Source organism: Podarcis gaigeae (assembly GCF_964106915.1).
Source record: "Podarcis gaigeae genome assembly, chromosome: 5".
Classification (NCBI taxonomy): Eukaryota; Metazoa; Chordata; class Lepidosauria; order Squamata; family Lacertidae; genus Podarcis; species Podarcis gaigeae.
Genome location: NC_139681.1, coordinates 47,278,339 through 47,305,589, shown reverse-complemented (window position 1 = coordinate 47,305,589; position 27,251 = coordinate 47,278,339). Strand labels below are relative to the sequence as shown.

The 27,251-nt window shown below is 43.7% G+C and overlaps 1 protein-coding gene across 1 annotated transcript in view; it reads right to left on the bottom strand.

Annotated features, from left to right (window-relative positions):
- Window positions 1-8,972, bottom strand: part of FGFR2 (fibroblast growth factor receptor 2) — a 144,380-nt gene extending 135,408 nt beyond the window's left edge. The window contains exon 1 of the mRNA XM_083741239.1: window positions 8,821-8,972. The gene's annotated coding sequence lies outside the window, so the exon portion shown is untranslated. The remainder of the gene's footprint in view (window positions 1-8,820) is intronic.
- Window positions 8,973-27,251: the final 18,279 nt, after the last annotated feature.

Genomic DNA, 27,251 nt, shown 5'->3' with positions numbered 1-27,251 from the left:
ATAAAGTTATTCACAGTAGGTAAATAATTTGACTATGGGGTGTGGTGCTCATCTCCACTTTCAGGCCGAAGGAGCAGGTGTTTGTCCCCAGAAAACTTTCTGGGTTATGTGGCGAGCAAGACTAAACCGCTTCTGGCACAACGGGACACCGTGACAGAAGCCAAAGTGCACAGAAACTCCATTTACCTTCCCACCATAGCAGTACCCATTTATCTACTCGCACTGGTATGCTTTTGAACTGCTAGGCTGGCAGGAGCTGGGACAGAGCAACAGGAGCTCACTCCATCACATGGATTCAAACTGCTGTAATTACGATTGGCAAGCCCAAGAGGCTTGGTGGTTTAAAGGCAGTATTTGCAGCAATCCTGTTGGACTCATGGACAGGATCATATGCCTTAGGCAGTGGTCTGGGAGCAAGATCCCTATTCTTGATCTGTTATGAGGGGCATTCCCCTGCATGATTTATAAATAACAATAACAATAACAATAACAATAACAATAACAATAATAATAATAATAATAATAATAATAATAATAATAATAATTTATTATTTATACCCCGCCCATCTGGCTGAGTTTCCCCAGCCATTCTGGGCGGCTCCCAATCAGTGTTAAAAACAGTACAGCATTACATATTAAAAACTTCCCTGAACAGGGCTGCCTTAAGATGTCTTCTGAATGTCAGGTAATTCTTTATCTCTTTGACATCTGATGGGAGGGCGTTCCACAGGGCGGGCGCCACTACCGAGAAGGCCCTCTGTCTGGTTCCCTGTAGCCTCACTTCTCGCAATGAGGGAACTGCCAGAAGGCCCTCGGCGCTGGATCTCAGTGTCCGGGCTGAACGATGGGGGTGGAGACGCTCCTTCAGGTATACAGGACCGAGGCCGTTTAGGGCTTTAAAGGTCAGCACCAACACTTTGAATCGTGCTCGGAAACGTACTGGGAGCCAGTGCAGATCTCTCAGAACCGGTGTTATGTGGTCCCGGCGGCCACTCCTAGTCACCAGTCTAGCTGCCGCATTCTGGATTAATTGCAGTTTCCGGGTCACCTTCAAAGGTAGCCCCACGTAGAGCGCGTTGCAGTAGTCCAAGCATGAGATAACCAGAGCATGCACCACTCTGGCGAGACAGTCCGCGGGGAGGTAGGGTCTTAGCCTGCGTACCAGGTGGAGCTGGTAGACAGCTGCCCTGGACACAGAGTTAACCTGCGCCTCCATAGACAGCTGTGAGTCCAAAATGACTCCCAGGCTGCGCACCTGGTCCTTCAGGGGCACAGTTACCCCATTCAGGACCAGGGAATCCTCCACACCTGCCCGCCTCCTGTCCCCCAAAAACAGTACTTCTGTCTTGTCAGGATTCAACCTCAATCTGTTAGCCGCCATCCAACCTCCAACCGCCTCCAGGCACTCACACAGGACCTTCACCGCCTTCACTGGTTCTGATTTAAAGGAGAGGTAGAGCTGGGTGTCATCTGCATACTGATGAACACCCAGTCCAAACCCCCTGATGATCTCTCCCAGCGGCTTCATATAGATATTAAAAAGCATGGGGGAGAGGACAGAACCCTGAGGCACCCCACAAGTGAGAGCCCAGGGGTCTGAACACTCACCCCCCACCACCACTTTCTGGACACGGCCCAGGAGGAAGGAGCGGAACCACTGTATGACAGTGCCCCCAGCTCCCAGCCCCTCTAGACGGTCCAGAAGGATGTTATGGTCGATGGTATCAAAGGCCGCTGAGAGATCCAGCAGAACTAGGAAACAGCTCTCACCTTTGTCCCTAGCCCGCCGGAGATCATCAACCAGCGCAACCAAGGCAGTTTCAGTCCCATGGTGAGGCCTGAATCCCGATTGGAAGGGATCCAAATGGTCCGTTTCCTCCAGGCGTGCTTGGAGTTGTTCAGCAACCACCCGCTCAATCACCTTGCCCAAGAATGGCAGATTTGAGACTGGGCAATAGTTGGCCAAATTGGCTGGGTCTAAAGATGTTTTTTTAAGAAGCGGTTTAATGACCGCCTCTTTCAGCGTGTCTGGGAAGGCTCCCTCACAGAGGGAAGCATTCACCACCCCGCAAAGCCCATCGCCCAGCCCTTCCCGGCTCGCTTTTATCAGCCAGGATGGGCAAGGATCAAGGAGACAGGTGGTCGGTTTCACTCGTCCAAGCAGCCTGTCTACATCCTCGGAGGTAACAGATTGGAATTGATCCCATATAACAGGACCAGACAGAACTCTAGCACTCTCCTGCCCTGGCCCTGCTCCCACTGTGGAGTCTACCTCCTTCTGAATCTGAGCGATTTTATCTGCAAAAAACTTTGCAAAAGCATTGCAGGAGATCTTGGGGTCCCTACCAGGCCCCGGTGGTACAGGTGGTTCCGATAAACTGCGAACCACCTGAAAAAGTCTCCTGCTGCTGTTTTCTGCAGATGCAATGGAGGCGGCGAAGAAGGCCCTCTTCGCCGTTGCCATTGCCACTTGGTAGGCTCGACGTTGAGCTCTAACCCGTGTCCGGTCTGATTCAGAATGAGTTTTCCGCCACCGGCGCTCTAGCCGTCTCAACGATTGTTTCATCACCCTCAGCTCCGGGGAAAACCACGGGGCTGTCCGGGCTCCATGCAATCGGAGAGGGCGCTTCGGAGCCAGACAGTCAATAGCCCTGGTTAACTCCGCATTCCAGCGTGCCACCAGGGAATCAGCTGAAAGGCCATCAGCTTGGGATAAAGCATCCCCTACCACTCTCTGGAAGCCAATTGGATCCATTAAGTGGCGGGGGCGGACCATCTGAATCGGTCCCACCTCCCTGCGGAGGGGAAGGGTTGCGGAGAAGTCCAGTTGCACCAGGAAGTGATCTGACCATGGCACTTCTTTTGTTTCGCTTTTAGTTAATGTCAGATCACCAACATCCGTAGAGGTAAACACCAAGTCTAAGGCATGTCCGTGGCTATGAGTTGGGCCAGACTTATTCAGGGACAGCCCCATGGAGGCCATGCTTTCCACGAAGTCCCGAGTGGCCCCTTGTAAGGTCGTGTCGGCATGGATGTTAAAATCCCCCAGGACAACCAAGCTAGGTGTCTCCAGGAGCATATCCGCCACGACCTGAAGCAGCTCGGGCAGGGAATCCTTGGTGCAGCGGGGAGGTCGGTACACCAGTAGGAATCCTGTACTGCCCCTATTGCCCAGCTTCCAGAACATGCACTCAGAAAACTGGGTCTTCCCAATAGGATGCCTGGTGCAGACTAATGACTTCCTAAAAATCACTGCAACCCCCCTCCCCGCCCACATGACCTGGGTTGCTGTGCGTAAGAGAAACCTGGTGGGCAAGCAGTGGCAAGGACAGGCCCATCTGCTTCATCCAACCAGGTCTCTGTCACACATGCCAGGTCAAATCCTCCATCCACAATCAGGTCATGGATGGCAGTGGTTTTATTCATCATTGACCTGGCATTGCACAGCAACACTTTCAGGTCATGTGGGTTTCCCTTGCTGATTACTGTATCCTTCCGGTCAGGACCAGACCTGGAGGCAGGGATAGTCCTCAAACAACGACTAAACCTGCCTCCTCGGTAATGACATGGTCTGGTCTTAGCATAACTCCTCCTCCTGCCTGTGATCACTGAGATCGGGTGTCCCGATACATCTCCCCCTGTGGAACCTGCCCCACCCAATCTATTGGCTGAGGCCCACTCCCAGGCAGCCATGACCCTTCCCCTTAAAAGGCAAAATACAAACTATATAATAATTTAACAGAATAATAATAATAATAATAATAATAATAATAATAATAATAATAAAACAGAACAGAACAAAACAAAACAAAGCAAGGAACAATAGTGCTGACTCAGTGCTTATCCCACCCCAAGCAAAAATAAAATGCTTCCCCACCCCAAGGGTTGCTCTCAGTTCAATGTGAGAATGTCAGATTTGCAAATGTGGAGACCAGCAAAATTGCTGCTAATTGCTAGGTCAAAGCAATCATCAACGAAAACTTGACACGCATGCAAAGAGCTGACTGGTATTCAAGAGGAGATATGGTTAAGGATAATGAAATCTGCAAGATGGCATTGTAGACACTGGTACAGTGGACCTGGCAGTATGGTAATGGCCAGAAGGGACCCTTTCAGTAAGGCATACTCTACCAAATGGGGTAAAGGTGTTATAGGCCAGCCCAATTTCTGTGAGCAATAGCAAAAGTCCAGTGGTCTTGGTACTCAACTAGGATTGTGTTTCTGTTGGAAAATCAAGACACAGTGGAGACTGTCATCTTTATGAAATATGGTTTATCAGGATAAATATGATTGACAGCTATGGTTTGTCAGGATAATGACATTGTCATCACCTGCCTTTGTTCTTTGACAGCACATATCTACAACCTGTTTAAGCGGAGAGAGAGTTCACAGCATTTAAATCCCAAGGGGGCTCATCCTTTCCTAGCAGCCCAGCATTGGATTCAGAGGCATCCTAAGCCCCATCTCTCTGTAACAGCCTGCTCCAACCAGCCAGCATGGCTGCTGCCCTTCAGTCCCTGCATGGAGTTCTGCCTACTTCCACCTGCTTCTTCCCAACAGTCGTTGCAAGAAAACTCCTCCACTTCTGCTTCCACCATCCATCCCCTGTCACCCTGGCAACCTTAATTTCAAAGGCGGTGACATCTCACCCTGTGTAACCCTGGTAGCCTTCTCCTTTCTTTTCTGATGCTGAATGTCTCACCTTTTGTCAGGGCAATGACTTTGTCATCACCTGCCTTTGCTCTTTGACAGCACCTCTCTAACCAAACTCCTGAGGAAGCTGGCTTGACTTAAAATTTTTTAGGCCTTGCTAAATCCATTGATCAAACCCCACCATTTCCTAATTTCATAAATTATGGGGATACTAGAACACAGAAATGGTAGGGGATCCTTGCCCCCTGCAAACCCATCACACGAGACAAAAGGAAATAGATGGCGCTTCATCTCAGACTTTTGACTGCCCACTCATGGCTCTGGTGGCGGCAGAATTACAATCCACTCAAAAGTACTTTCCTAAGTAATTTGTATCACTTATAGATTTTGCCATCAGAAAAGCGTCCATTTAATGGCTTTCCTTGTTTTAGCCTTTTTCTCAACCCCAAATCTTCAAATCTTCTCCCAAGAACCAATGAAGTTCACAATTAGCAGCAAACAACAATTCATTGCTTCCTGTCACCGTTAAGAGGTTGCTTGTCTGCAGGGGAAATGTTTACATGGGAGGAATCACAATGAGCATGAACATCTGGACACTGGAAAGCTTGCGTGTGGATTCTACACACACACACACAAACACACAAACACACACTCTGCCTGCTTACTCCCTATCTATCTATATTTGTAGTAAATAGTATTATTAAGTACTGCAGCATTCATCAAATACTTAAACATATGGACCATTTTCAGTAGGAAAATATGTTCACAATAAAATAAATCCCTCTGCCTTTCAGGGCTGCAAATTCCATTTTAAAGGAGCAATAAAGGCTCAGGGAGTCTCAGAGGAAACAATGCATTACAAGTCTTCGCTAAAGGTTGCCTCAGCCATCTGACCCTTCTGTTCTTGGCTCGGTACGGTGAGCTCTCCAGTCACCAGTGGGCCAAGATGTCTTTTCTTCAAGTGAAATGCTTGGAGGGAAGTTCTCTCCAAGGCGTATAGTCCCTGTATATCCACATCATATATTTAAAGTGCATCCAACATGCATTTAAAGGCTGTGACTTCTTCCCAAGGAATCCTGGGTACTGTAGTTTAAGAGGGCTGGAAATTGCAGCCCTGTGAGAGGGAACCTCTAAGCCTCATGATTTCCCTTAAGCCTTATTAATCAACATTGTTAATCACCTCAGCCACACTATTTCTTTCAGTATTTTTTCATCCCACCCCTCCATTCCAAAGTGAAGCTTTCCAGGCAGATAACATCAGCAACTTAAAATAAAAGCATACCATATAATTAACATAACCATTAAAAAAGACGGTAAGATAAACCTAGGAAGAGCCTGCTGGATCAGGCCAGTGGCTCATCTACTCTGCCCACAAGCAGGATTTGAGCAGAACAACATTCTTTCCTCTTGCAGTTTCCAGCAATTGATATTCAGAAGCATACAGCCTCCACCTAAGGAGGCAGAGCTTAGCCATGATGGCTCTTAAGGAAAAGGATAGCCTTATCCACCATGAATTTGTCCAACCCTCTTTTAAAACGATCCAAGTTTCTGGTCATCCCTGTCTCTTTTGTGAGTGACTTCCATACCATAATTATGCACAGTGTGAAGAAGTACTTTCTTTTATCTGCCCTGAATCTTCCAACATTCAGATTCATTGGATGACCATGAGCTCTCATGTTACGAGAAAGAGGGGAAAGCCCTTTCTCTAGCCACTTTTCCACGCCAGTCATCCTTTTTATACACTTTTATCGTGTCACTTATTATTCACATTTTCTTGAAATTAAAAGCCCCAAATGTTGGAACTTCTCCTGATAGGAAAGACTGGGTAGCAAATAAACAAAAGGTCTGTATTTCAGAAGGAGAAAACAAAAATGGACACAGAAATCAGACCAAAAGGCCTTTAGATCACAATAGAAAAGGAATTAGGAAGCGGTTTGGAGCAGGAGTGATATGAGTTCAAATCCTATTCCCTAAACATTCATGAAGCTCACATATGGACCAGAAACCAGTGGTAAGATATATTCCTACCAGATGGTCAAGATCTCAGTCAAGAACGTAGTAGCTGTATTTTGAACTACAGTTTCTAACAGTCTTCAAAGGCCGTCCCACGACCAATACATTACAGCACAGTGGAACCCCGGGTTATATACCGTCCTCCTTACGCACACTTTGGGTTACGAGCTCTGCTAGCCTGGAAATAGGTGCTCCTGGTAATGAACTTTGCCCTGGGATGTGAGCGGAAGTTGCACGGCTGCAGCAGCAGGAGGCCCCATTAGTAAAAGCGCGCCTCAGGTTAAGAACGGTTTCAGGTTAAGAACGGACCTCCAGAACGAATTAAGTTCGTAACCGGAGGTACCACTGTACTCAAAAGCCAGAGGTTACCAGAGCCTTAATTTTATTGGTTGTACTTAGATGATTTAGATGATTCAAGTTTAGTCACCTGAGAGTGGAAACAAGTCCCCATGGTATAAGGCAGTGTTTTTTTTTCTTTAAATTTTTTTAAGGGTACTCTCATTTTGACTCAAGAAAATCAACATTTTATAGTTCAAATCAGGAAAAATAAATAAAATAAAATAAAAATAAATGTAAATGGACAAAAGTACAAAGAACATGCATTACTCATATTGAAATACTGCCCCTCAATGATGCCAAAGTTTCATCAGTAAAACACCACACATCCACATTCCACACTGCTTCACACATTAAACGCTCACTTTTGTCTGAGACTCAGGAAACACCGTGACAGGAAATGAGGCCGCCATCAGGGGTAGCAATGAAACTGGCGATTCACCGTGCTAGAGAAGAAACTAAAAGGTTTTTTTTATTATTTTCTTCTCCCATTAGATTCACAAAATGTTTAGGGGTATGTGTCCCCCTGCATCCTCCCAGAAAAAAAGCACTGATATCAGGTAAATATATCTCCAAGCTCTGCTACTGCAGATGCTGGTGGTTAACCCTGGAATACCATCCCCATGTAATCCATGTGTTTTAACACCTGTTCCATTTTTTGGAAAACCTGAACATAAACATGGATACAGCACTGCAGGTTACGGTCAGTGAGTGTACACTCTATGTACCTGTGCACTTATTTACATGGCAACTGAGCTGTACTAATCAACCAATGGGCAGCCTTTCACACAAACACCTGTACAAGTACAGAGACAGCTTATACCTGTGTTCGGTCTAGTCAGCAAACAACAAGCCCACTGTAATAAGCTCTGTGAGAAATGATAAGTTGCAAGGCAGGAAATACCGTCTCATAAAAGAAGCATGCTTCATTTTCACTTAACATTCTCATCAGCAAGGAAAGATTTATGTGAGCCAAGACTTTAAAAGGTCAAATCAACTCCATGACTCCCGAGTCAAATTAGATGGCCAGCCTTTGGAGCATGAAAGGTTGGCAACCAATGGCCTAATGTTACCTGAACTGGTTTTGCCTTGCAGAATCTCCCAAATCCCTTGGGATATCCATCCATATTTCCTCACATCACGTTATGAGATACAGAGAAGCAGGTCATAGCACAGGAATAGGGAATCTGTAGCTGCTCAGCTGTTATTGGGTTCCAACTCTCATCAGCCCCAACCAGCATGGCCAATGGTGAGGGATGATGGGAGTTGTAGTCCAGCAACAGCTTGAAGACCAAATGTTCCCCTTGCCTATCTGGATTTTTTGCCTATGCAATGCTGCTTCTTGCTTGCTTGGATAGGGAGAGATGCCTGAATGAGAAGGGATGCTCACCACTGCTTTAGAAGAATGACATATTCAACAAGAAGCACAAAGCAAGGCATGATGAGAACTAGGGAGTCTCTGGTTCTCAGTCCAAACCACTGTAAGCCAACCACAAGATCGTTTCCTCTGCATCCTGCCCAGCCAGCTCAGTAAGACATCCACATGGTCCCTGCATAACCCACGCTTTAGTAAACAAAATCAAATAAGCAGCAGCAGAAGCAATTTTACATCGAGAGCAGAGTCAAAATACAAAGGCAGGCGGCAGCATACTGTGGCCAGCAGCTGTTTCCATCCTGATGCATATACGATTTCCCCGCCTCCAAATGCCGTGAAGAAAATGCACAGAAATCTGCAAACAAGAGGCTCTGCCTGGGGACCTTAGTACATGGCAGCACAGAGCCCATTTAAGTACAGTTCAGAAATAAATGTCACTTTACCTGGTCTCTGTTTCTCCATTCAGTACGCAGAGGCTTGAGGAGCACGAGGCACTACGAGGGCAGACAAAGTGGTGCTTGAATAGGTGTGTCGAAGTAGCTCCTGCATGTTGCAGCTTGACAGCTCTCCTCTGTCATGTGGGTGGCATTCTTACAAAGAAGCAGAGACTTTGCAACTCTGAAAAATGATATCACAAGGCCAAGTTAACTCACTGGGTGCCTTAAGAGGCACAGAGCAAATGCACATCACAGAACAAGACAGTCTTCTCTTGCTGACAGCAACTGCACAATTGCTACTTCTTTTGTGCGTGGGATCCAGGCGCCTTCCCTAAAGAAGAGGCTGCTTCGGGTGCAGGCAGGTTGCGTTTTCTAAGCGGTCGACAAACAATACTGAGGAAAGTACAACTTGCTCAGCAACACTGTTGTGATTGCTGTGCACTTGTACAAATGTCACTGGCAGCTATTGAAAACTGCCCGAAGACAGGCATGCCATTATCTACATTCTTTCTGTTTTGTTTTGTTTTAAGAAAGTGTTAGATTTTGGGTGTTCCCTTGCTGAATGAAACTTGTGGAGGAAACCTGACCCAGTTCTTTTTAAACCAACAACAGCAACTCCATTTTCCACCCATGCAGATAAACTTATTTCACTCATTTTTTTCATTTACCTGCTCCTCTCCACTGTAAGAAAATTATGAAGTGGGTATTAAGGGAATAGCAACTCTGATCTCACCCTGCCAGAGAACAGCCTCTCTGATATTTAGCATTTCGAGTAGTGGTCCGTGTAGTGGGGCAGAGCTATGGATTCAGCCTCACAACACAGATATCACCAAAAATGAATGGGGATGAGGCACAGGGCAAGTGCATGGAGGGGATGCATGGATCAACTAGGGCTGCTTCCAGGCCACCCACACAGCCCAAATTGTGCTCCTCCCCTGCCCTGGCAGGGATGCTGGCAAGTGCAAAGGGGGCTCTGCTTCTCTGCCCTACCACACTGGCCACATTATTTGCCACCACAATATTTGCCATGGCTAGAGAACGCACACGTGTGCACACACACGTGTCTAAAATATATTATGCATAAAATACAACCCTATGCACAAATCATTATTTTTGTAATGTCATTGGGTGATATCCTATGTTGTTTACACTCAACACTGTAGACCCAAGGAATTGAAAATAATTCAACAAAATTTGCCAGCTGAGTTAGACATTAACCCTACTAATGTTAAATTTCATTTACTATCTTCTCATGAAGGTTGCTATTCCAAAATGTATCAAATGACTTATAGCTTCTTAAATTATCCAATTTCTCCTCATTTATTTGTTTGTATGCATATCTACCTCCTTTTTCTTTTCTTTTGCCAATACATAAATGACCACCCTATCCATTTTCTCTTCCTTTAAAAGAGTTTTGTCAGAGACTTAATCCTTCCACACAGACAAAAAGTTCTGGCCCATTGAAGAACGATTGAAATATCTGAAATATTTTAAATGGGAGTAACATCACTCAGCATGAAAAGAAACACCAATGAATACATTATTATCTGCATATCTAATAAAACACTTCCAGAAAAACTCCTATTAGATATAATTCTTTATATTTCACTTTTTTTTAAAGGAAGCAGCTTATTTAGTGGCACCAGCTACTCACAAGAGGGAGGTATCAACAGGCTGCATTAGGGAATCCTAAATTTTGCAGAAATACTAAACAAACAATCAAACAAAGCACAAAGCAGAGAAACCCACCCACTAAAACAGCCTGGTAAGTAAATACTCTCTCGTCATGCCCCCCCCCCTTTTATATTGTTATTTCCATCTTCAGTGATTTGCTTGGTCTGAGAGGTACAAAACATTTAAAAAGATTCCAGAAAACTAAACAATAGAATAACACATAGTCTCCCACATTTCCAGCACTACCGGAATATATGTACAGTATCTATTGTGGAGGTCTTCACGTGGATTGCATTTCATTTAACAAGGCAAGAGCTGGAGCTCTCACATGCACTGTTCTTGGTCCTCTTGATTGAAGGTTAAGTCTCTCTCTACCCCATCCAAGCGAGGCAGCCAAGAAAAAGAAGGAACAACGGCTGCTTCTGCCTGTGCTACTACTACTACCACAACTACCGAGCACAGAGGCCTCCTTTTTTCAATATGTGATTTATGGAATGAAGCTCTTGGCATGTCTGCCACTGGCTGTCACAACATGTGTCAGAACTCCAAGACTGAAATATTATCCCATTGCCTTCCAAAATGGATTGTGGCTTCGAGCAAATTCTTTTAAACAACAACAAAAAAAGAATTTGCAGGCAGTTCTTTTCTCAGGAGTCTCTGTTCTTTCTTCCTGCAGCCACGTGAAAAGAATATTAATCTGACGTCTTTCTCCGACAGCAACTTGGGATGCTTCTTATTGTTCTTTTGTTCTTTTAAGTGTACATTCAGAGGATCTCAGGGTAGGAGAAGACGGCTTCTCTCTCTGCATTCACTATCTCTGCTACTCGGAGCGCTAATAAAACATGGGTAGTACTTATCCAGATTGGCTCAAAGACAGTGGCGCCTCATTACTCAACTGGAGCTCAGGGGCTGACCAGGGAAGCTGAGAAATGCATATGCAAGGGGCTGATGGGATGGATATGGGAAGGTGGCTTCCAACATTACACGTCATGCTTTGCAAAAGCACAAAGAATGTGGCAATAAAGTGCATTCTTCTGTAAAGTGTCAAATGTACAAATGGTCAGATATGAGCAAGATTTGAGCCCAGCATAAAAATTCCCATGAACCCCACTCTACATTATTAATTCACCACAGTCACCACATTACCAAGACAAAGGACATCAGCCATTTTCTATCCACTCCAGATGTCCTTTTTATTGTTACTTCATGATGATGTGTGTTCACGATACTATGGGGTTAGTTATACGGGGTCCCATTTTCAGTACTGTTTGTGCCTGCAAGTTTCAGGGCAGACATGCAGCTTTGTTTTCGACTGGTGCGTGTTCTGTAGCTTCATGATGAAATTCTGTAGCTTTTTATACAGTGAATGCCCTTTTGCATCCTACTCATGTTGTGCTATAACGCAAGGCTGCTCCTTCAAACAGCAATCACATTGGGGAAGCATTGCAGAACTAATAAACTGAAATGATGTGCCGATGGTCCAATATAAATCCACTACCAATGTCCTTTTAGTGCATCAATGGTATGAATACACCTGCAACCCCCCCCCCCCCCAAAAAAAACCCACCAGTCTGGAGGGGTCCTTGTATTTTCAAAAGTGAGACTTCAAACTTCTGGAAGTGTCTTGGAGTCCTCACACCTCCCCTCCCCCCCAAAAAATGCACTAAACATGGCCATGGGCATAGCCAGGGAGGGGGAGAGAGGGGCAGCTGCCCCCATCAATAAAAATCAATTAAATACATAGCTAACTGAGGTACTGTTCACCCCCCCAACAAAAGGCCTGCCCCCCCAACAAAAATCCTAGCTACGCCCATAAGCATGGCCAGCCTGGAGCCCACCCATTCAATCTGAGAATCTGTTGGGTGGATTCCATTCACCTCTGCTTTCTAAAAATGTTAATTTCTTGTTAATTTTCTGTTATTATCTCTTTTGAACATGGCACTCCATTTTTGTCATGAACTTCATTAGCTCCTGCTTATCTCCTGTATTAATTGGAAATTGTATGTTTACTTCCATTCTTCTTGTGCAGTTCACTTCTGCTTTTCCTCCTGCTGACCACCTCTCTGCTATTAGCCATTCTTTTTGGAATTCTCTTCCCAAGGCTGGTTTCAGGTTTAAAGGAGTCCTGGGCAAAGTAGGGCTTCAGGTGGGCCTTGTCCTCAGTTGGCATATTCCCCTTCAGCTTACCTGGTTGGTAGCAGGTAGCTGTGCTCTGAGCAATGACACAAGAAGCAACTCAACGTTCAGGAATGATGCTGCATCAGGTGCATTGTGGAAAATTCAACCCAGATTTTAACCTTTATTTAAAAACAATAATAATGGGAGAGTAATGTCAGCGGTGGGCTCTGGTAGCTGTCCAAGGATGGCAGGTGCTGATGCCAATCATGATTAATTCTGCTAGTATTCTTGTTGCTCTTTCTTTGTCTATGTTCTGATGTTTGTCTTCCAAAGGTTTACTATTGCTATTTCTGCTCTTGGAAGTACAGTAGTCTCTGTGGGACTACTAGCAATGGGCAGCTTCATAATGCTTCCATGTTCATGGTCTTGAAGGAAGCTTTGCTAGAGATTTCATGCACCACAGGGCCAATGCCTCTGAGGCTAAACAGCAGCTTCTAGACTCAGTCTGCATAAGTATGGTCAATGAAAGTCCTCCCCTCAAGGATAAGGGACAAGAATAGGTGTAGGGGACATCTGTCAGCTATATGTTACTTATTTATTATCATTTATTTATATAGATGGGTTAAACCACAGAGCCTAGGGCTTGCCGATCAGAAGGTCAGTGGTTCCAATCCCCGCGATGGGGTGAGCTCCCGTTGCTCGGTCCCAGATCCTGCCAACCTAGCAGTTTGAAAGCACGTTAAAGTGCAAGTAGATAAATAGGTACCCCTCTGGTGGGAAGGTAAACAGCGTTTCCATGTGCTGCTCTGGTTCACCAGAAGCAGCTTAGTCATGCTGGCCACATGACCCGGAAGCTGTACGCCGGCTCCCTCGGCCAGTAAAGAGAGATGAGCGCCACAACCCCAGAGTCAGCCATGACTGGACCTAATGGTCAGGGGTCCCTTTACCTTTATTTATATAGCCGCAATATTATTAAAAAATCAGAACACATTAAAAAAAAATCAGAGACCATCAACTAAGATTTACAGAACAATTATCACTTCCTTGACTCCTTTCCTTTAAAAATGTAGGTTCATAATTTTTTTTTAAAGAAGGGAATAGGAATGACAATATGATGGATTATACAGCAGTGGCCATTATGTATTATATCTACTGTCAGTGAAGGGCTCTATCACTGTCCAGGGACTATCACAGGAGATTCTGGCTGTTTGCAGCTGTGTTATATAATGTTCCTCACTTCCAGAGGTCATGAGTAGGAATGGCTTCAGATTCCATTGAGTTGCCTTCAAGACCACATCCTGCTTCCTTCGCCGAAGAACAGAAGGAGCAGAGATGCTCTGAACCAGGTATGAATTTTGCCCACTCTTCTCCCCTTCACTGGCTATGTGGCAACCCTTCAGAATTTTTGCTCTTAACAATCAGAGCACAGTGATCAAAGTATATAGGTTGCATGGCATTTTTATCAGATAGCACAGCTAGAATTACAAACATCAGTGGGATGTTTATGTATTGAACTGCCTATGAGGGAGGGATGACATACTACTTAAAGGAGATCACCTAAAAGCAGTTTTGGAAATTTTATTCACCATCTGGTTCTCTGCCTCATTCAGAAGCAAGGCCCCAGTGTATTAAATGCTGAACAAGCTATAGGATCTCAAAGAGCTCTTGGTGCAATCTACCCGTAATGGATATGTAGTAAATTGTTACTGAAAGCTAAGACACAGTGAAAGAGTGCCCAGATGATGGAAATAACCAGTATCCATCTTGACTGCTCTGTATCTAAGCTTTGTTGCTCTTGCATTGCAGAAACAGAGGACGGACAGCTGCCTCATTAATTAGCACTGAAAAGAAACACAGAGCCATTTGTGGTACATGAATGGAATGATCTCTTAAGGGTATAACATCAATACTAGGGTAATGAACAACAGGGCCCAGGGGGACTGTGCTAAAACACAGCATCAGAAATGCATCCTTGCTAATTATTAAACTCAAAAGACAATTGGATGTAAAAGAAAATCATGCAGCCAGTTGAAAAAATCAAATAATAAAAAATCATAAAGAGGAAAAATAAAGTGAATAGGAACTTGCTATAAATCCTTTCTCAATGCAATTTCAGGAAATCGCTTTAAAGCTTGCAGGATTTGAGTTTCAGCTTAAATCATATTATTTCAATAATAAGAATTACAGTGACATTTTCATTTCATTCGTTGACTGAAAATGTGTGAAATGTGTGAGACCAGGCAGGCAGGCAGGCAAGCAGGCAAAGAGCAGTGATTCTAAATTCTTCTGCTGACCATTCTTCTTTTCCTCTAACACAGAATAATTTCACTTTAGAAAACCAACCACTGCATGTAATCAAATTGGTAAGCTGAGAACGTAAGTTGAATGGATCTCTGTGATTTGATGAACTATGAACCCATTCAGTGGGCTGATGAATTCTGTGCCCAGGTTGTATTTCAGCCTATGTCTACCGGACCCTTACAAAGTTTTTTTTAAAAAAAAAAAGCTGAAAGGTGCAACAAAAATGTAAATTTAGTTGCAAAAATGTAATTTTAGTTGCCAGGTCTACCCACTCCATGAGGAATGCCCACGTAACACACAACGTTATGTGTATGACATACCTGCCAAGTGCTCCAGGAAAAAACATGGAACATTCCATTTTTTAATGAGAGATTGCAGGGGCCCTTTTGGGTGCTGTAACCACATCAAACCCAATCTTATTTGGGCACATGAAGTGGGAAACACCACAAGTGTCTCTCCTTGAGAATAAAATACAACCGTGATAAATTGAATAACTAACAATTTGCTGCTTTTTCATGGTGCCCAAAATCAGCTGCCTGAGGCAACCACCCCACTTTGCCTAATGGCTGGGCTGAGCCTGGAGTTATTTCACCAAATATGGCAAAAGATGGGATGCCATTTCCACTTTGCTTTGTATCCCAACTAGCACACACAAATTGGGAAGGAATTGGGCAAAGGTCACCTCTCCACAGCAACTGCACTTGCTATTTCACTGATGGAATATGGCCATGGATAAACTTGCAGGATGGAAAATGAAGCATTCTGTGTTCTTCACCTTTTTTTAGAAGTCCAGAAGCTTTATCCTTTTTCAAATTGAGCATGTGAATCCATGTACTTTTATTAAAAGTTACTACTGTTGATCATGACCATACCAAATTGATTTTACTAGCTTCCCATAACTACATTTGAGCTGGCATCGCTTTAGACATTTTACTTCAGAGAAATGTCAAGTATGCATTCGTCTCCCTGACCGCAGCTCAATTCAAACAAACTAGACTAGACATCTAATAATAAGTGTTATTCATTCGAAAAGGGCTCCTCGATGAAACAGCACATAACTTGTCACTAGTATTTCATACTGTATCCAGCAAGATATATTAGGCAAGGAGGGAAGCTAATACTCTTTCCTTCTCTTTTAATGACGCTTTGCATTTTATCATGTAAGACCACAGAAGGCCTTCAACTGAAGCATGCCTTCAACTCTCATATTGGTTTTCATTCTCTTGCTCCTCAGACCGCCAGGATTTTCTTATTATTGGAAGCAGGAAAAATACACAAGATCCAACATTACAAAGCCTGAAAAGTCAATTAGAACTAATTGTTTCGGGTTAGTCTATGAAAACAGTATGGCAATGCTGTATTTACAGCCGAGTGCCAAAGTAAAGAACAAAAGGTAGCTTGCAGAGTTTTGTTTCTCATAGGAAAATTTATATTTTGAAGCTTAATTTCTAGCAGACTTGGTTAAAAGTTGGCCTAAAAACACAATGTGAGGTCTCAATCCACGGATGTTTTGTGGTAGCTACTCTTTGTCTCTCTTTTTGTTGCATGCCAGGGGACCTCTTTTTTGTCTAGCATGTGATGACTTTAGAGTCACAGAGCTTAGGCGCAGAGGGACAATTTGTTTCCAGTTTAAAAGCAGAGCCCCACCTACCAGACCCCCCTCCTTGATTCCACCCAGCATGAGAGCCTCTGTACTTCAAGTGGTCCTTTTCTGTGATGTATTAATGATGACACACAACCAACTCCCTTGTTCCCACCCTCCTGTAAAGAAAATCAGCACTGAAGCATGAGCAAGATAGGTTGAAGATAAAGCTAGCAAGCATGGAGGAGCAGTGATCAAATACTGTAAATTTTCAGCTGTTAAGGGTGATTTACTAATGATCTTGCTACCTAACTTAGAAACCAATACTGAAGAGATCTGAGAATGACTCCACCATTTCTGAAGCATCTTCTTCCAGATTAGCACTTGAGTTAGGTGAGCCCTGCTTGTCATGCATCACTACATAAAAGACACAACAATTTGTGTGTGGTTTTCATCGTGCCAGAGATGTGCACAGTACCACTAACACATACAAACAATCCTTCCTTGGGCATCCTTGACTAAAAGAAGGGGATGTATCAAACAGGATGCTTGATCACCATCACTCATCATAAATCACAACATGCAGACTCTGAATGGCTTATATACTGAATGTAACGGTGGTGCGCCCCTTCAGTTGGTGTTGTTCAGCAAACCCAGGAACTCAACTACAGTCCAAACTAGGTTGGCCCAAAGGGGCCCTTGTAAAGGGTCAGCTCAGTTGTTTTGAATCAGAGTCAATAATACTCTAATACGATTTTGCCAATTTTTTCTTGCACGCTTAAGTAACCACTCTATTTCCTTCTGCAAAAGAACATCAACTGGGCCCTGCTCGGTTTGTACTGTGCTGGAAGATCTGCACTCAGCTGGCTACCATACCCCAGAACAATCTTAGGTCCCAGATTTGATCATTACCCCCAGGAGGGAAAGAAACAACTTAAGGGTCTGTTCCAATATACTTGCCATTCTTAGCTTGGCATTCCTTTTTGCTCAGCCAGATGTCTGATCCCCAGAACTTGCCCAGAGTATTTGTTGTTCCTGCCTGAAGACTCACCTTCAGCATTATTCCTCATCCAGTCAAGACCAGATATCCAAAATGAAACAATCTTAATTCTCATATTTATTATAATAAACTACAAAGAGAGGAAGGATGGAGCAACCAAGGAACACTGTATCATCAAAGCCTGCGGCACAAACAAGGACTGTATTAAAATGCTTTCAGATGGCTCAAAAAAGGCTCTGTCCCAAGCAGTAGTTTTGGTGCTCTGAATAGACCCCAACGTAGAGTACAGGAGCCAAAAACTTTATTTAAAAAAAATGACCTTGTTTTCACTTGAACTGAAGCACAGAATTCTTTCATAAGCAGACATGTGGATTTGATGACATGCCAGTTTGACTTTTGGAAATAAAATAGAATCTAAACAGAGTTGTGCATTCATAGTAAAAGTCACACTTCGGCACATACAAAGTGCACTTCTAAATGGTTATGAGTTAGCTCTATCTTACCTGTGTCTTCTTCGTGGCAATGCAAGCTGCTTGTTCCTAGTTACTGAAAACAATTAAGCCATTCACAACATAAGGGTTGGGGTTTTTTAAGCCTCCGTGGTTATCAACCAATTTGACAAGAAGGAAAATTTCCTCTTGACAGCAACTATGGTACCATGTTAGACCCTAACCCTTATTTGATCAGCCTTCCCTCTGGTTGGAGAAACTGCTTGGCATGAGGCTCAGTGATTGTATAAACACAACACCCCCAAGCCTTACAGCAACTAAACTTGCACTTCTCATCCAAATGGCAGGCTGAAAGTTTAGCTGGGTCAGGAAAGGCAACACAGTCTAAATGCAACTGTCCATGGAGTTGTTATTCTGTCTGTCTGTCTGCCTGCCTTTTTCTGAATTTTTGTTTTCTTTTAAACCTGGGGGACCTGTGGCCCTCCCAGATGTTGTTGGACTCCTGTTAGTCCCACCCAGCATAGCTAAAGGACAGAGGCACTGAGAGTTTAGACCCAGAACTATATTGGGAGGGCCACAGCTTCCGCATCTTTGTTTTAAACAGAACAAGCACAACCATGACGAGAGGGATTTAGAACAGGGAATTAAGGTATAATGGGAACAGGTTATGACTGACAGGGGGAAAGGGATTGATGTGGTGTCCATAGATTGCTTCACAAACCTTTGTTCAAACCCGCCGCTCCCAAGTTACCACATGATGTCACCTTTCCCTCCATCATTTCAGGAGATGAAGATACATTTGAGTACAGTGGTACCTCGGGATCCGTTCCGGAGCCCTGTTCACATTCTGAACAGAACGTAAGACACGACAGCGCATCTGCGCGTGCATGGATTGCGTTTTGCCGCTTCCACACATGCGCATGACGTCATTTTGACCATCTGTGCATGCGCGAGTGGCAAAACCCGGAAGTAATGCGCTCCGTTACTTTGGGTCACCGTGGAGCGCAACCCGAAAATACTTATCCTGAAGCGTATTTACCCCGAGGTATGACTGTACTTATAACTGCCCAGTTCACTCAATAGCCCCATCCTGTCCTCATCCCCTCCCTCACTGCAAACCCTTATAGATTGCTGAAGGCTTTCCTCCACCTGCCAAGACTCCATATTGATTTACTCTGAAATAGCCTTTCCTGTACTGGCTTGAGAGGCAGGTGTGTTAGAAGCATATTTTGGCATTGAGCGCTATAGAAATAAATACATTACTGCTGCTGCTAACAATAATAACCATTTCCATTTTGTTTATTTTTTATTTTATTTTATACCCTACTTTTGGGTCCTCTTTGCACTCCTGAATCATTTTAAATAAAAAGTTTAACAGGAAGCTTAGTCTCACAATAAATCTAGTTAGACTTACAGAAAATGTAGAACTCAGCAGTGCTAACTAGCAACTGACGTGAAAGACATAGGTGGAGCCATGTAGATGGGAAAGTAGTAGAGCATACATATATATATAAACATTACACACACACACATACACTGTTGATTTTCCCCAAAAAAACAAAATGGGAACCAATATTCACCAGGAAAAGGCATCAGAATACGGAAAATTTGAGCATGCGTGTCATGTATGGAAGTCTGCTACATAGATGTGTCCTTAGTGAAATTACTTGTTGTTTAGCACATGCATGTAATGTGTAAGATCAGAGCGGATGCCTCTGAGCATTTTTTAAGACTTCCAGATAATTACTCATAACTGAGTTGCATCTCTCCCAAAAAGGTGGGTCATATCAGTATCACCTCCACCACCTGTGTTTTCCTAATAACTCTTTTTTAAAGCAAAATTTTACAATTCAAAGAAAGAAGAAAGAAGAATACAGAAGAAAAGGGCAGATGAGATGAAAGACAGAAAGACAGAAAGAAAAAACACAGGAAGAAATAAAGACAGAAAAGGGGCCTAATGTGACTCTAAGCAAATTTTTCTGGTCCCTCCCAAAATCCAGTTTTGGACAGGAGTGTGGGGCGGTGGGGAGTTAAGTAGACAGGGTGCTATGATGGGGAGAAAGGTTTAAACCCAGTCCCTTGATGAGAATACAAACCATTCCCTCCCCAGTCATCAGCCAAATCATTTTATAACTAGGGAGGAGGTAGCAATAACCATTGCTGCCATTTACGATTCCCTTACAACAAGTACAAGGTGAAGTTGCTCCTCTCTCTTTGGAGGAAAGCAACCATGAAATGCAAATCAGGCTAGTCTCCATCTCAGCGATTCCAGGCATCAGATACTGTTGAGTCCTGCTGCTGAGCAGGCAGTCATTGGCACAAAGCTTCTCCCTATGCTAGAGGAGGTTGGCATGACGCCAGTGACCACCTTCCTTTGAAATAGCTCTGTGTCACATTAACTTGGAATATTGGAGGTCACGACGACAGTCTGTCTGCAGCATTTCAAACAGTCGAGAGAGACACGCAAAGAAAACAGTTACGAGTTCCCAAAGTAAACTCTCTTGGTTGATCAGCAAAAGGTCTGCTGCGGCTGCACACGGACTTCAGAAGGGGAGTGGAGCAACTGCTATGGATCAAAAGCAAGTGAGCTCCCTCAGTTTAACCACCAAAAGGCTGCCACAGTGAAATATTGCACTACAATTAAATGTGCCACCCTTTTTATGCCTGCCATATTTCCTCTGTTGGTCTCTTCAATTTCAACCCAATTTGTCTCCTTATTTTGCATTGTTTCACTGTGCTCATAAATGTTTATTCCTCTCTTTTTTCCCACAGGCCTCTACAGAAATGCTAGCTATGCTGAGGCTCAAATTAGACCTAATATTACAGTGTGAGGGGACGCGGGCAGCACTGTGGGTTAAACCACAGAGCCTAGGACTTGCTGATCAGAAGGTTTGAATCCCTGTGACAGGGTGAGCTCCTGTTGCTTGGTCCCTGCTCCTGCCAACCTAGCAGTTCGAAAGCATGAAGTGCAAGTAGATAAATAGGTACCGCTCCGGCGGGAAGGTAAACGGCGTTTCCGTGTGCTGCTCTGGCTCACCAGAAGTGGCTTAGTCATGCTGGCCACATGACCCAGAAGCTTGCTAGCCACATGACCCGGAAGCTGTACGCCAGCTCCCTCCACCAGTAAAGTGAAATGTGCACCGCAACCCCAGAGTCGTCCATGACTGGACCTAATGGTCAGGGGTACCTTTACCTTTATTACAATGTGGGCCTGTCCCAATCACATATAAAAGAGCCTAGCTGTGGAAAAAAAGTCTTTACTGTATATACTTTAGAGGAAGCCCTCCTGGATTAGGCCAAAGGCCCATCTATCCCCACATCCCGTTCTCACAGTAGCTAACCAGATGCCTGTGGGAAACCTGCAACCAGAATTTAAGTGCAACCTGGCTCCACCCTGCTCTGTTTCCCAGCAACTGGTATTCAGAGGTACACTGAATGTGGAGAAAAAACTTCTACTAGCCATTGTAATGGCTGGTAGCCATTAACAGCCTTATCAAAAATAACTTGCAACAACAAATTCCATAGTTTAACTATATGCTTTTCTTTATCTGCCCTCAATCTTTCACCATCTTGCTAAAGTTCTACTATTATTAGGGGGGGGGTGTCTCCAAGCTTGTGGCAGCAGGCTCCAAAATGATAAGACACAGGCAAGGAGAGGTTTTTCTGTCAACTATTTATCTACCCCTTTTGCTCCAAACCTTGGTTCCATCCCTGCTCTGTATGCTCTTGGGGCAGGCCCACATTGAAGAGATGGCCCAGCTTTCGTTACCTCTTGGTTGGTTCCAGCAGAGGTCTGCTTGTTGCATCTGCTACAGAAGAGTGAAGGACCAATGTTGTTCTATAGCCCCTGTTTTTTCTCCAGTATGGAACAGCAAACCCACAATGCATCTTCAGCCTGCTATTTTCACCCCATGCCTCACTCTTTTTCAACTGTGCTCCAGTATGTCATCCAAATGAGCTCAATTGCCCCTTTGTTTCTGCAGGTACAGCTAGCCCTGGTACAAAGGCACTCCGTCTTCAGATTGCCATTGTCTCAGTTTGTTTATTGTGAGCAACGCCGGAGCCCTGCAGCTTCTGGTGACTAACACTGCTAAGCATCACTATGCCTCTTCCCATCCCCAGAAAGGGAGCGAAACAACACGAAGCCTCAGTACATCTTTTGTGCAGGCACAAACTGAAAGCAAAATGTCAGGGTGAGCAATGCAAATGAGGTTTCTTAGCCAATGGTCCATCTGTCCTCTCACTTCCCTTTCTGTCTCATTTTTCTGGATGCAGGCAGTGTTCATAAATAGTCTATATAACAAAGGAACCGGCTGAGTTTGCACTCTAGCTCCCCCTGTTTACCCGGTACAGTCTCCATTTTCCAATACCTGTACCTAGGCAAAATAATGTCCTTGGTTTTTGCTGTTTGGGACAAAGCCAACTGAGTTCAATGGGACTTACCCCAGAGCTAAATGTGCATAAGATTGCAGCCATGATTATTTATTCTGGGATGAATTGGAGAGAACTGACACCTTCTATATTAATAAATGCTGAAATCCCAGGCACATTTACTTTTCAGTAAACAAATGTAAAGGTAAAGGACTCCTGAATGGTTAAGTCCAGTCAAAGACAACTAGGGGTGCAGTGCTCATCTCACTTCAGGGAGAGGGAGCCAGCGTTTGTCCACAGACAGCTTTCCAGGTCATGTGGCCAGCATGACTAAACCAGCTTCTGGTGCAACAGAACACCATGATAGAAACCAGAGCGCACGGAAATGCCATTTACCTTCCCATCGCAGTGATACCTATTTATCTACTCACACTGGTATGCTTTTGAACTGCTAGGTTGGCAGGAGCTGGGACAGAGCAACGGGAGCTCACCACCATCAAGTGGATTTGAACTGCCAAGCTTCTGATTGGCAAGCCCAAGAGGCTCAGTAGTTAAGACCAGAGTGCCACCTGCATTTGTAAACAAATGTATAATTGGTCCACATGCATCAATTGTGTTAAACATTCTTGAACTTAAAATGGGGACATGGGTCAGTTTACTGACATTCCTTGCTTTTGAAGCTGTTGTGGAATAGGCTGTTGCCAACTAACAAATAAAGCTTCCATCAAGCAATGAAGAGCCCTGATCAATGAGGGCTTAAGAGGCTATGTGTGTGGTTCAAGCAGTGATCCTTGAGCCGAGAACAGAGATGTCCTGCTGTAACTACAAAACAGAGGGTATGGCTAACTTAAATATAGTATATGTCCAAGTTAGAAGGGGAATATGGAAGTTACCCAAACACCCACAGGCATTATATTCAGAAGATGGGAGTTTGTGGCTTTGGAGGCCTATGCTCATACCATCACAGTGAGGGGTCTGTAATCAGTAAAAGATTCACATCTAGGGCACCAGTAATACAGAAACATCATCCTTACTGGCTGCCTTTTAAGTGACTTCTTTCCTCTTGTCTTAATTAAGAATGTGGCAGCATTTTCTATCACTACAGGAGTGTTTCAATTCAAACATATCTGCTATGGAACCATTGTCAAAGGTTTATACCAGTAGCGGTAACCTCAGGCCCAGGAAATGTCCCCCTGCCTCGAGTCCTCTCTATATGGCCCTTGAGACTCTCACCAGTTCACATCTCTCACCAGTGTGTCCATGATATTGACTCTTGCTTGCTTGTGGAGAATGGAGAGACATGTGTGGGTGTCAGAAATATCTATCAAAAGCCATAAACCTTTGCTTTTCACATAGGTGGGATATATAACATACTGTATGAAATTAAGAACCTGCACTGTTGCTCTGGTCGTTTTTGCCTCTGGCTTCACCCACCACTGCAGCCCTGCAGAAGGTCACCCACAAAGGAATGTGGTTCTCAGGTTGAAAAAGGTTGACCTCCCCCTGAGGTGCGTCTCTCTCTGCCCTCTCTCTGCCCTTCCATTGCTGCCACCCAAAAGCCCACTGAAACTTAAAAAGCAGAAGAAGTATCTCCTATCAGCTGTTCAAATACAAGGGTGTTCAGAGCTATTCCGTTAAAACAGCTGCTTATGCTGCATCGTTGGACAAAAAGTACATGGATTTTCACAGACAGATAAATGCAAAATTAGCAATAGTTACTATAATTTAACTAGAAATACCGCACATCTCAACTTCATGGGGAAGACTGTGGCCAGATGATCTGTTGCCTGCTCAATCTGCTGTCTGGGTGCTAAATACTGAGAGGCAACATCAAGGGCCCAGCTCTCTCTTCCTACGGTTCTTTAACTTTAAGGTAGTGTTGGACCAGGCAGCCCTTTAAAACAGACTGCCATCTTTCAAATACAGGGCTGCAAAGTAGGATATGCGGTTTAGCTTCTACTGGACTTCAGCAATGGCAGCAGGCATCAAAGAATTCTCCTTATCGAGAAAGGAGCTGGAGGGACATGGTGCACTTTGGAGTAACAGTGGAGTGTTTGAGCAGGAGAGTGAGGTGGAGCACAGAGTGGGGCCTGGTCATCAAAAAGCACACTGAGTGTTTGCGGAATGTGTAAGAGTGAAGATTAAAGCTTACTTTGCACTTTCAGGCTCTCAAAAGTGCATCAAACTATTTACTGCAGAAAAAGAGACGGTTGAGGGTAAATTCCATGTGACATGTTAAACGTAAGGTCATCATAAGTCGCCTATAGAATAGCACAGGAACAAAAAGGCTCATTAGATCATTTTGTCACTGAGTAAAGGGAGTACGTATAAGACCTTGTGATTTTCTTAAAATGGTTATTGTTTCTTCACCCTCTCAATGGGTTCTGATTACAAAGTAGAAAATAAGGATTAGACTAGGTGGACAAGCTTTCAGTGGGTGCTTCATAAAGAGGTCCACAACTAGAGTTACCACTTAAAGATGAGTAACAGGAACTTTGAGAGGGAAAGACCACAATGTAATGAGTTTCTTTTAAAACAAATATTTGTGGTGGCTCAAGGGCAAACAGCTCAAAATCTTGCCAGCGTTCAGTCAACTGACTATGCAGAGCTCTACTCATAAAACACCGTGCAAAGGATAGCCTGTTATTTGTGGCCAGTGGTTTCCACTGATCATGCTCCCAGATGTTAGGAACATTTACAGCATTTTCTTCCCCTTTGCAGCGGTGCACCCCCAAACACCCCACATAAAACACAGCAGAGTAGAAGTGGCACAGAAACCCAGGGTTCCTTCCAGCTTTAACAGGCTGGACTCAAAATCACTGCATCATGAAAACATAAAACGTTTTGTGCAGGGCTTCCAACAACAGAGGCAGTTTCATGGAACATTACAAACTGCACGTAGACACATGAGCCATATCCTCCGCCCACTGAAACACCAGCACCATCACCTCTCCTAAACTGTACAATATGCACATCGCAGCCCAACTTAGCCAGCAATCAAGGAACATGGGATCCAACTCAGCCAGTGCTATGTAGCCAGACAATATGTGATTAAGTTTGTTGGGAAGGCCTCCAGAAGTGAGAAGCCAACATGGGAAAGTGCATGATAAAAGTGCTGAAGATCTCAGCTTGACATCCGAAATTAGATATCCGAAGCACAATGCTGGGCATGACATCAGCATGGAATTTCAAATGAATTTGAACCTACCGCATAAGTAAAGCTCTTGTTTTTCCCTCTTGATGGTCTCTCGGTTTTGTGGTTTCTTCTGCTTATCTTGGGAAAGCAATTAGGTCATTGGTTTAGACTCTGCTTGGGATGTAATGTGATCAGAGAATAAAATCCTCATATGCGAAGGCAAGATTGTAAAATGTTATTATTTCAACCCTCACCCCCTAACTGGCACCACAAGGAGATTCTGGGCTATTGATAGTCCCTTTGACTAATCACAGCTTCTTGGCCCTACATAACAGCGATGTGCAAGTCATTTGACATGGTATTATCAAAAGCACAGAAGTTTCTGAAAGAGTATGGACCTTGACAGTGAAAACAGGAATCATCTTCTTCTGGCTTTAGCATATATGAAAGGTCTCAGGGAGAAGAAACTTTGGTCCTACACATGTATGCAGGAAGAGAAGTGGGGAGCAGCTTCTGGGTGCAAGTTTCAGGCAGATGAAAAGGAAACTCACACACAGTATTACATATGTCTATGCTTGAATGGAATTTCAACATGCAGAATTACTTCTATTTTAGGTTGCTCTTTCCTACTATGGGGAAGAGACCTTAGTTCCATGCTAAAGCATATGCTTTGCAGGCATCACAAGACACAGATATCAATACATGCATATAAAAAGTAATACTGGTTACAGTCAAAAGAGTACTTTTGGACATGAACAACATCAGGGGAGGCTGGCTTCTAGGACAAAGGAGAAATTGTGATGCTCCCTTGTTATTTTTGATACTGGATACTGCATGTTGCTTGATAATCATGTTATATTGATAGTATTGAAATGTGTTATTATGTTTTGGTTTTGCTATGTTATTATGAAATTGTTTTTGTAGTGTTTATAGAAATGCATCCCTGTTTCTTTGTAGTAAGCCACTTTGAACATGACTTTTTATGTGGAAAAGCAGCATACAAATAAAAAGAAGGAATAAATGAAAATTGTTGTTGTTGTCTGACTCTTCGTGACCCCATGGACCAGAGCACGCCAGGCACTTCTGTCTTCAAATTGAAGACAGAATGAAAATTAGCAGTGGCCAATTTCTTTGAAAAATAAAACAAGACTCTCTGAGTAATATCTTGACTTGGCAAGATAGTTTTTTATGTGTTTTCCCTGTGTTAGGACTATAAAATGCTGCTATGGTTGTCTTCCTTATTTTAATAACCCTGTCTGCACTGAATATAATGGGTAAATTAACTTTAATGAGACAAGCATGTCCTCTTGTATCAAATCAAATCATATACCTTTATTGGCATCACAGTACAAAACATTTTAGGTCACTGGGACAATTAAAAGGACAAGGGAGAAGCTGTCGAGGGTCATAAGGTCAGACTGTGATTGTGTGTACTTAGATATTGTCCTCCTGTAAATTCTTATAAAGTTGTCTTTTAAAAAACAACAACAACACAATGTGTAAACAATATAAAGCAGTGTAGAAGCCCATTTCTTTCTAGACTCCAAGAAATACAAACTGCATATATTTATTCCTTTATGTATTTCAGCATCATATTTCTCCTTCATATCTCTCAAAGGAAATGTTTAAAGTAAAAAGGGAATGATTGCTCCAAGCACATAATTAATTGTTAACCAAAGATGAATCATGCAATACTTGGAATAGTTTAGGCAAAAGTTTTCCTGCTCATAATTAATTGTGGACACAAATGATAGCACTCAGGCACTTAATTAACTGATCGTCCCTTTAGCTGCAGTGAACAAGCAG